This window comes from Urocitellus parryii, chromosome 5 (genome assembly GCF_045843805.1).
Source record: "Urocitellus parryii isolate mUroPar1 chromosome 5, mUroPar1.hap1, whole genome shotgun sequence".
NCBI lineage: Eukaryota > Metazoa > Chordata > Mammalia > Rodentia > Sciuridae > Urocitellus > Urocitellus parryii.
The window spans coordinates 152,932,097-152,942,308 of NC_135535.1; the positions used below are offsets into that span (position 1 = coordinate 152,932,097).

General features: G+C 36.5%; 1 pseudogene; it reads right to left on the reverse strand.

Annotated features, from left to right (window-relative positions):
- Positions 1-5,147: 5,147 nt before the first annotated feature.
- LOC144255163 (AP-1 complex subunit sigma-2 pseudogene) lies at positions 5,148-5,624 on the reverse strand (annotated as a pseudogene).
- Between the last annotated feature and the right edge of the window lie 4,588 nt (positions 5,625-10,212).

A 10,212-nucleotide genomic window follows, 5' to 3' on the forward strand; every position in this document is an offset into this window, starting at 1 on the left:
TAAAATAATAACAAAAGCATTCTAGAAGCAGTGTTAACCAATGTAGATAATAAGCAGACATTCATGGTTTCTAGGATACTTAAGGCAGATCCCATTGCCAAACGTCTTAATGACTTTCTCTTCACATGGGAGTCAGAAAATGTTTTTTGCCATAAAGGAAAGTTTTTAATATGCTTGCATCAATTCCAACTCAACAATGTATGCATGTTCACCATCAGGATACAGGGATGGAATTAGAGAGGAAGATATTCTTGTCTCTGAAAAATAAAGCAGAAATGTCCCCAAACAAAACAAAGCAGAGCAACCCAAAACAAAACAACCAACAAACAAATTAACTAACAAACATTACCACAGTGAATTGAGCAACAAACCAAACCTCTTGACTTCACATTCTACTCCAAGCCTGATCTCATTTTTAATGCTCTTTTTCAGTAAAGTATCTAGAAACTAGAGTTGTCAATACTTGCCACGTGGCCAATACCTTTTCTCCTATTTCCTATTGTCTAAACCAACTTTCTCTTCTAATAGTCTGCTAAACTGTTCTTGTCAATGTCAATATTGACCTCTATGTCGATAAATCCAATGATGAATTCAGTCTGCACCTTATATGACCTATTGCAGCATTTGACCCAGTTACCATACCCTGCTTTTATACATATGTTTTCACATGGTTCCTGAAGGCCTTACAACTCCTAGTTTAACTTGTATTTCATTAGCCACCCTAAGTCTACTTTCTTTTTTGAAAAAAAATATTTATTTCTTTATTATAATTAAGTGTATATGACAGCAGACTGCATTTTGATTCATTGTACACAATTACAACACAACATTACATTGCTATGGTTGTACACATGTAGCATCGCACCATGTGTTCAGTCATACATGTACCTAGGTTAATGATCTCCATCTCATTCCACCATCTTTCCTGCCCCCATGACTCCTTCCAGTCCCTCCCTCCCCTTTGTCCAATCAAAGTTCCTCCATTTTTCCCATGCCCCCACTCCCGGCCCCCATTATGGATCAGTGTCCACTTATCAGAGAGAACATTCGGCTTTTATGTTTGGAATTGGCTTATTTTGCTTAGCATGATATTTTCCAACTCCATCTGCTAGGAGCCACAGCAAAGTATTATGATGCATGGCACCTTTGGTTGTAAGGTGACGCCAGCTAGCCATTGAGAAGATTTACATTCATATGGAAACTGGACTCCTACTGTTCACCTTGGCCAAGGATGGGATTCCTGGAGAGTTCCCATTGGTTGGGGAAGGATAGTAGGAGGGATTTCGGGGGGAGGTCCTGGGCCCCGGTTCCAGGAGACACGACCTCCTGGGTGGACCGGCTTGCTTGCCAGACGCGTTCGGGGTATTGGCAGCATTTTCAAAAATAAAGTTTTGTTCCTGCTTGAGTGGCTCGTGATTCTGTGCCCAGCCAGACTGCGGCATCCATCCATTTACCTGCAACTGCCAAAATTTTGTTCTTTTAGTGCTGATTAATATTCAGTTGTGTGTACATACCACAGTTTCTTTATCAATTCATCTATTGAAGGTCATCTATGTTCTTTCCACAGTTTAGCTATTGTGAATTGAGCTGCTATAAACATTGATGTGTATGTTGATTTTAAGTCCTTTGGGCATAGACTAAGGAGTGGGATAGCTGGGTTAAATGGTGGTTCCATTCCAAATTTCCTAAGAAATCTCCATACTGCTTTCTAGATTGGTTGCACAAATTTGCAGTCCTGCCAACAATGCATTAGTGTGCCTTTCCCCCCCACATCCTCGCCAACACTTATTGTTGTTTGTATTCTTGATAACTGTCATTCTGTCTGGAGTGAGATAAAATTTTAGAGTAGTTTTGATTTGCATTTCTCCAATTACTAGAGATGTTTAACATTTTTTCATATATTTGTTGATCGGTTGTCTATCTTCTTCTGAGAAGTATTTGTTCAGCTTCTTAGCTCATTTATTGATTGGGGTTTTTTTTTGTGGTGTTAAGTGTTTTGAGTTCTTTATATATTCTGGTGATTAGTGCTATATCTGAAATGCATGTGGCAGAACTTTGCTCCCAAAATGTATGCTCTCTTTTCTCCTCATAGACTATTTCTTTTGCTGAAAAGAAGCTTTTTAGTTTGAATCCATTCGATTTATTGATTCTTGATTTTATTTCTTGTGTTTTAGGAGTCTTTGTAAGGAAGTTGAGGCCTAATCCAACATGATGAGGATTTGTACCTACTTTTTCCTCTATTAGGCACAGGGTCTCTGGTTTAATTCCAAGGTCCTTGATCCACTTTGAGTTGAGTTTGGTGCATGGTGAGAGATAGGGGTTTAGTTTCATTTTGCTGCATTTGGCTTTACATTTTTCCAAGCACTATTTGTTGAAGAGGCTATCTTTTCTCCAATGTATGTTTCGGCACCTTTGTTATTATAGCTTTGTAGTATAGTTTAAGGTCTGATATTGCAATGCTTTTTGTTTCACTCTTCTTGCTAAGGATTGCTTTGGCTATTCTGGGTCTCTTGGTTTTCCAAATGAATTTCATGATTGCTTTTTCTGTTTCTATAAGGAATGATGCTGGTATTTTAATTGTAATCACATTGAATCTGTAGAACACTTTGGGTAGTATGGCCATTTGGGTAATATTAATTTTGCCTATTCAAGAGTATGGGAGATCTTGCCATCTTCTAAGGCCTTCTTCAATTTCTTTCTTTAGTGTTCTGTAGTTTTCATTGTAGAGGTCTTTCACCTCTTTTGTTAAGTTGATTCCCAAGGTTTTTTTTGAGCCTATTGTGAATGGGGTAGTTTTCCTAATTTCTCTTTCAGAGGATTCATCAGTGATGTATAGAAATGCATTTGATTTATGGGTATTGATTTTATATCCTGCTAGTCTGCTGAATTCATTAATTAATTCTAGAAGTTTTCTGGTGGAGTTTTTTGGATCTCTAAGTATAGAATCATGTCATCAGTAAATAATGATAGTTTGAGTTCTTCTTTTCCTATTTTATCCCTTTAATTTTTTTTTGTCTATCTAATTGCTCTGGCTAGAGTTTCAAGGACTATGTTGAATAGAAATGGTGAAAGAGGGCATCCCTGTCATTTTCAGTTTTTAGAGGAAAAGCTTCCAGTTTTTCTCCATTTACAATTATGTTGGCCTTGGGTTTAGAATAGATAGCTTTTATAATGTTGAGGTATGTTCCTACTATCCCTAATTTTTTTAGTGTGTTGATCTTGAAAAGGCGCTGTATTTTGTCAAATGCTTTCTCTGCATCAATTGATATATTCATATGATCCTCATCTTTATTCTATTGATATGGTGAATTATATTTATTGATTTCCATATGTTGAAAAAAACTTGCATCCCTGGAATGAATCCCACTTGATCATGGAACATTCTTTTCTTTTTTTAATTTAATTAATTTATTTTTTAAAGAGAGAGACAAGAGAGGGGAGGGGGAGAGAGAGAGAGAGAGAGAGAGAGAGAGAGAGAGAGAGAGAGAGAGAGAATTTTTTGATATTTATTTTTTAGTTTTTGGTGGACACAACATCTTTTATTTTTATGTGGTGTTGAGGATTGAACCCAGTGCCCTGCGCATGCCAGGCAAGCACGTTACCACTTGAGCCACATCCCCAGCCCTGGAACATTCTTTTCTTAATATGTTTTTGTAGGCAATTTGCCAAAATTTTATTGAGAAATTTTGTATCTATGTTCTTCAGGGATATTGGTCTGAAATTTTCTTTCCTTGATGTGTCTCTGCCTGGTTTAGTATTAGGATATTACTATCTTCATAGAATGAGTTTGGAAGGGTTCCCTTGTTTTATGTTTCATGGAGTAATTTGAGGAGTAATTCTCCTTTATAGGTTTTATAGAGCTTAGCTGTGAATCTGTCTGGTCCCAGGCTTTCCTTGGTTTGTAGGCTTTTGCTGGCATCTTCTATTTCACTGCCTGAAATTGACATGTTTAAATTGTGTATATCCTCTTGACTCAGTTTGGATTGATCATATGCCCCTAGAAATTTGTTAGTGTCTTTGAGGTTTTCTATTTTACTGGAGTATAAATTTTCAAAATAGTTTCTAATTGTCTTCTGTATTTCAATAGTGTTTGTCATGATACTTCCTTTTTCATCATGAATATTAGTAATTTAAGATTTCTCTCTCATTCTTTTTGGTAGGGTGGCTAAGGGTTTGTCACTTTTATTTATCTTTTCAAAAAACTAGCTTTTTGTTTTGTCAATATTTTGAATTATTTCTTTTGTTTCAATTTCGTTGATTTCCACCCTGATTTAATTATTTCCTGTCTTCTATTACTTTTGGTATTGGTTTGTTCTTCTTTTTCTAGGGCTCTGAGATGTAATATCAGGTCATTTATTTGTTGACATTTTATTCTTTTAATGAACGAGTTTGATGCAATGAGCTTTCTTCTTAGCACTGCCTTCATTGTGCCCCAGGGATTTTGATATGTTGTATCAGAGTTCTCGCTTACCTCTAAGAATTTTTTTTATCTCCTCACTGATGTCTTCTTCTGTTATCCATGAGTCATTCAATAGCATATTGTTTAGTCTCTAGGTATTGAAGTAGCTTATTTTCATTTCATTTCCTCCTCATGAAATATTTTGCTGAGGATTCTGCGTAGTGCAGAGTTTCTCGCTGTCAATTCTTTTAATTTTTGTTTATCATGAAAGATTGTTATTTTGTCATGAAATCTGAAGCTTAATTTTGCTGGTTATAAGATTCTTGGTTGTCATCCATTTTCTTTTAGAGCTTGGTATATGTTGTTTAGGGATCTCCTGGCTTTGAGGGACTAGCTTGTAAAATGTGCTGAGATTTAAATTGGTCTCCCCCCTCCTATATGTGATCTGATTCCTCTCTCTTTTGGACTTTAAGATCATAACTTTGATCTGCATGCTAGGCATTTCCATTATAATGTGCCTTGGTATAGATCTGTGGTAATTTTGTACATTTGGTGTCATATGTAGAATGAAATAATATAGGAAAGAGGAATACAAACGGGAAAAAAAAATACAATTGTAATGGTACTGGTTCTGAAATGCCCTTTTATTATTTTACAAGATAGTCACCAAGCTGAGGATATTTTCTTTCATGGGTATATAAGCCCTCTATTTCTTCTGTGAAATTCTGCATACTTGATGAATAGTCATTTAGTATACAGATACATTAAAATATTCATGACGTGGTTTCTGTGTAGTAAAGCAGCCTGCTCAATCACTTTAAGGATGTTTTTTTTCTTGGATGTTCCTTGAACTTTACCTCCCAAAAGAAACTCATCCAAAATAAAATAAGCCTTCTCAAAATTAAAGATAATATCAAGTTCACACACACTGCCAAAATACTTGTCAAGTAATTCCACATAATGATGAATTATTTCCGGGTGAATTAGTTCATTGTCCTGATCCTCTATCGCACAGCAAATATACAGACCAGCATGTCTTTTGTGAACAATCTTCAGATCTAGCCACTCAAGGAAGCTGCACATTTTAGGTTTCTGTGCTAAAATGGTTTGAACAAGTTCTCTTGTGATCTTTTCCTTCTCTTTGTCTGACAGTGGGATGTACCATTTCTTCAGTCAAAACTTTCTTCCATGGAAACTGATGACTGAAAAGCAACATAAACTCCATGGTGACCATTGGCTGTGAACATGGTAAAGCTCAACCAGAGTGGGTGCTGGTGGCTGAGGGGAGGTCCCTGCTGCCTTGCTGAGGAAAAGAAGCCCTAAGTCTACTTTCTTGATTCCCCTTCTCTTAGAACTTTGGAGTATCCAAGTGAATAATCCTTCTTGTATCAATCACTTCTTAGTAGGTCTTACCTCTTTACAAGGTTCTTGATATCATATATTTGCTATTGATGGCTGTGCTAGTCAACTTTCATTGCTAAAAAAACAAATACCTGAGAAAATCATATTAAAAGGAAAAAAAAAGTTTTACTTTGGCTCACAGATTCAGAAGTTTTAGTCCATGATTATTTGTTTCCATTCTTTTTGGGTGTGTGGTGAGGCTGAACATCATGGTGGAGAGCATGTTGTGGAATCAAGCTGTTTGCATCATAGAAACTAGAAAGCATTCAGAGAGAAAGAGGCCAGAGTCCCCAAATCCTAACTTTCTTCAAACATCTCCACCAAAGGTTCTACCATCTTCCTATAGTGTCACAAGCTGTCAACCAAGCCTTTGGCATTTGGGGGGCTCTTAAGTTCCAAATCACAACAGTAGCTTATGCTTTCTCTTAAAAGGCAGACCAAAATACTATTTTCATATTAGATACTTTTATGTCTAACAGAAATCTCAAAATAAAAATGCCACTAACTGAACTCTTTATCTTCCCTTGGAACTTCTCATCATCCCTCATTCCCTGAGTTAATAACATCTCCTTTCCTGGTGCTCCAATAAAATTTTGACTTACCATGACTATGGTGTATTCCACATCCTATCTGTTCACAAGTCTCATCTTCCCTATCTTCAAAATATGTCCAGAATACAAATACTTGCTTTCAAGACTTCCCTTGTCGAACCGTCTGACTTTGCCTCATTTTTTGCCAATGATCCCCTAACATGGTCTCTCTGTTCCTCTCTTTCCCTTTAACTGTCTATTTCAACAGAAAGCAATAGTGGTACTTTATCATGTTCCATCAAGTGGTTCTTTTGTATGAAACCTGTGGTGGCTCCCCAACTCCTGTGAAGGAGATCTAGCTTGGAGACAGGGCTCAGACTGCCAGTTGGCTCCAACCATGCTGTCCTTCTCACTCTCCTCTGACCAGAGTAAACACATTTGGTTTTGAGTCTTCAGTGCTGCCTGTTCAACCTGGAATACTCTCCTTCATTTTAAGCTTTTTCATTTTTGTTCAGGTCTTGCTCAAAGGAATGTTGACACCGAGGTCTTCACTGATGGCTTATTTAACTAGCAATCTCTCTATTCCCCACAGTATCTATTGCCTTCCCTGATTTATTTTCCTCCATAGCACTCTTTATCATCCAGAATGTGAGCAAATCCCATGGAGTACTTGTACATTCCACTCTATGAGGACAGCATATATAAAATATAGTATAAGAGGCAGTTGCCCTTTTGCTATATCTATACTCAAAGGAAGCATCGTTTCTTCATTTTAAATGTCCAGTAAGCTGAGCATGGTGGCACATGCCTGTAATCCCAGCAACTTGAGAGTCGGAGGCAGGAGGATCACAAATGTGAGGCCAGCCTCAGCAATTATCAAGGCCCTAAGCAACTTAAAGAGACTCTGTCTCGAAATTAAAATAAAATTAAAAAGGAACATAAATTAAATTAAAATGGAATAAAATAAAATGTTCATTTTTTTCAGAGAGAGAGTAGAATGGAAGACGTTTTCCCCCAGCAACCTACAGTATTCCTGCTAAATTTGAATGATCCAAAGATTCTCATCATTGCAATTTCATCTAGTCAACTAGTGACATACTTTTTCAATAGCCATTAGAATTCAGGAAAGGTAGTTCCAGGATCAATAACACATGTTAAAAATTTTAAAACCAAGTTTCAAATACTTATTTGATGATATCTATTTTTAAAAATATTTTCAGAGACAATATTCAGTGATACTAACAACCACCATTATTGAGAACCCTATACGAACTGGAGAATTTTGTGCATGTGTTTTAAATGTATTATCTCATTTAATTTTCTCACCAACTCTTAGTGTAGCTATTACTTTGATTTCCAGGATGAGAAGACTAGAGCTCAGTGAGTTAAGGAACTTGCTCTACAATATGCTATAGGTGGCGGGTCCTCCTGACAGCAAGTCACATGTTCTTCCCACTCACCAGAATTTGTGATATGAAGGATCAATAGGGATCAATAGATTTTAAACAGAGTAAAGAAATACATGTTTCCAGTCTCAGAGTGACACATATTATTGTGGCACTATTCTTTCCATGAGTATTTTTTGCTGCCAGAAAGACATAATGTTAACTTCTCTTTCTTGGGTTCTTCTGCCATGATGTCATCTGCCATGTTTTGATATGGTCAGGGGGACACTTACCAGGACACTGGTGTGATGCTCCTGAACCTCCAGAACCTTGAATTAAATATATATTTTTTAATAATAAAATACCAAGCCTTGGGCATTTTATTATAGCAACAAAACCAGACTAATTCAGGAGGTAAGAAAACAAAACATCTATGGATGTCATTTTATAGATGTCTGTACAAAGATACTGAGATAGGAAGAGCAAATTTAATCCTGGAAGAGTGCACTGAATGTATATTTGTACTGTGCATCTTCATCAATATATGGAAAAATTGGATAAAGAAAGTTTACTTGCTTGAATATAATATGAAACTACATCCATTCCATTCTATTAAATAAGCCCAGCACAGAGAGAATCTATAACAGGACATTTGAGTTTGGTAGCCAAGGATATAGACAGTGAAAACAGATACTCTTTAATCTGACATTCACCAATGTTGAGAGGATTAAAAGATAAACAATATGAAAAACTGCTTAATACAGTGACTCATATTTATATAATAGAACTTAAATAAATTTAGAAATTATGTTCAATTGTTATATTTATGTTGGTTTCCCTTTTCTTTCTTCCCCTCTTTCAGGTTATGAATGATCAATTATCTTTAGTTCCAGAGACTGAAACCTGGAAGAACACAACTTGAGATATATATTTGGTCCTATCAATGTGTGCTGGGGAGATGATACAACTGGAGATTTCTTCGGGTAGCAGAGGCTGTTGCTCCACATGACCTTTGCAGTATGGAGAGCTGATTACTGAAGAATGGTTGAAGAAATTCAGTAGAACTAGGGGACCCCCTGAGAAGAAAGGATTCTGAGCTTTTTATTTAAAATAAGACATAATATGTATATGATAAAATCCACAATTTTAAATGTTTTCTGACCCATTCACGTTTACTGTTTAGGGCGTCTCAGGCATACTGGTACGGGCTTGAATGAGACCTTCCAGAAGGAAAAGATACCGTGACTATTAGAAGGGAAATTTCCCAGAAGGAGAGGTAAATGCTCATTTCCTCTTGAGGTCAATATCCATGGTAAGTATCCAGGTTTGGGATGTGTTAGGGGGAAGAATTACCTCTAGTTCTGTGTAAATGGTGAGGTTGAAAATTTTTGTTTTCAATGCTGAAGAAAAATATAAAAATATATGAATGCATGAATCTGAGAGTCTTTCAACAATAAAAGATAAAACTTTGTAAAGCCCTTTTCTGTATGGAAAGAGTAATTGAATGGAACCACAGGAAATGACTTCCCTTTCTTTACATTTATAGCGAAGATAGCTGCGATTGCAATGGAGAATTGAGAATCCCAAGATATTGGAAAGATTCTTATTTTAGTTCTTCCTCCAAGAGGCATTTTTTATCCATGATCAGTCCCTTGCATTGAGTGACTATGTGGGGAGTCATTACAGGCCTGCCTAGGTTAGGGAGGAATAAGAAACAGAAAAGGAGAAGTTTTTCGTAGTATACTGGACAATTATATTTTTACTGGATTAAATATTATGAGATGGGTTCTTCTTTTGAATCCTAAGATGGTAGAATGGAATACATGTGCGTGTGCGCGCACACACACACACACTCACTCACACACACATACATATAACATGCATATTCACATATACAGCATTAATTTATCATAATCACTATTAATATTGTAATTTTAGGCACAAATCTGGATGATACTGAGTATGCAAAAAATGAACTAGATGTCTCCTAACTGCAAGAAGTTTGTTGCCTAATAGTGAGACAGATATGTTTGTAGTTAACGCTTCATTATGTAGGTTAAAGTTATTCATTTGGATTGGATTGTGGAAAATACACCCCAGTCATACAAACAGAAACAGTTGAAGAGGCATTCTTACTGAACAGTGAGATTATCAAAGCATTATGGTTGGAGATTGAATGTCCGTCAAAGACCTGTATACTAAATAAAGGTTTGGCATTACTGGAAGGTTGTGGAAACTTTAAGAAGCTGGGCCTATTGGGAGTGTCTGTGGTCTTTGAGGGAATGCCCCAAAAGGGAGTATAGGACCCTGGTTTCTTTCTTCTTTTTTTTCTTCCTGGTCATGAGGTGAGATATACTGTTCTACCCTGTGTTTCTACCATGATGTGTTGCCTGGCCACAGACCCCAAGCAACTTGCCCAGTTTATCATGACCCAAGCCTCCAAATTTATGAGCCAAAATAAAACATTTCTTTTTATAATTTGATTATCTTAGGTATT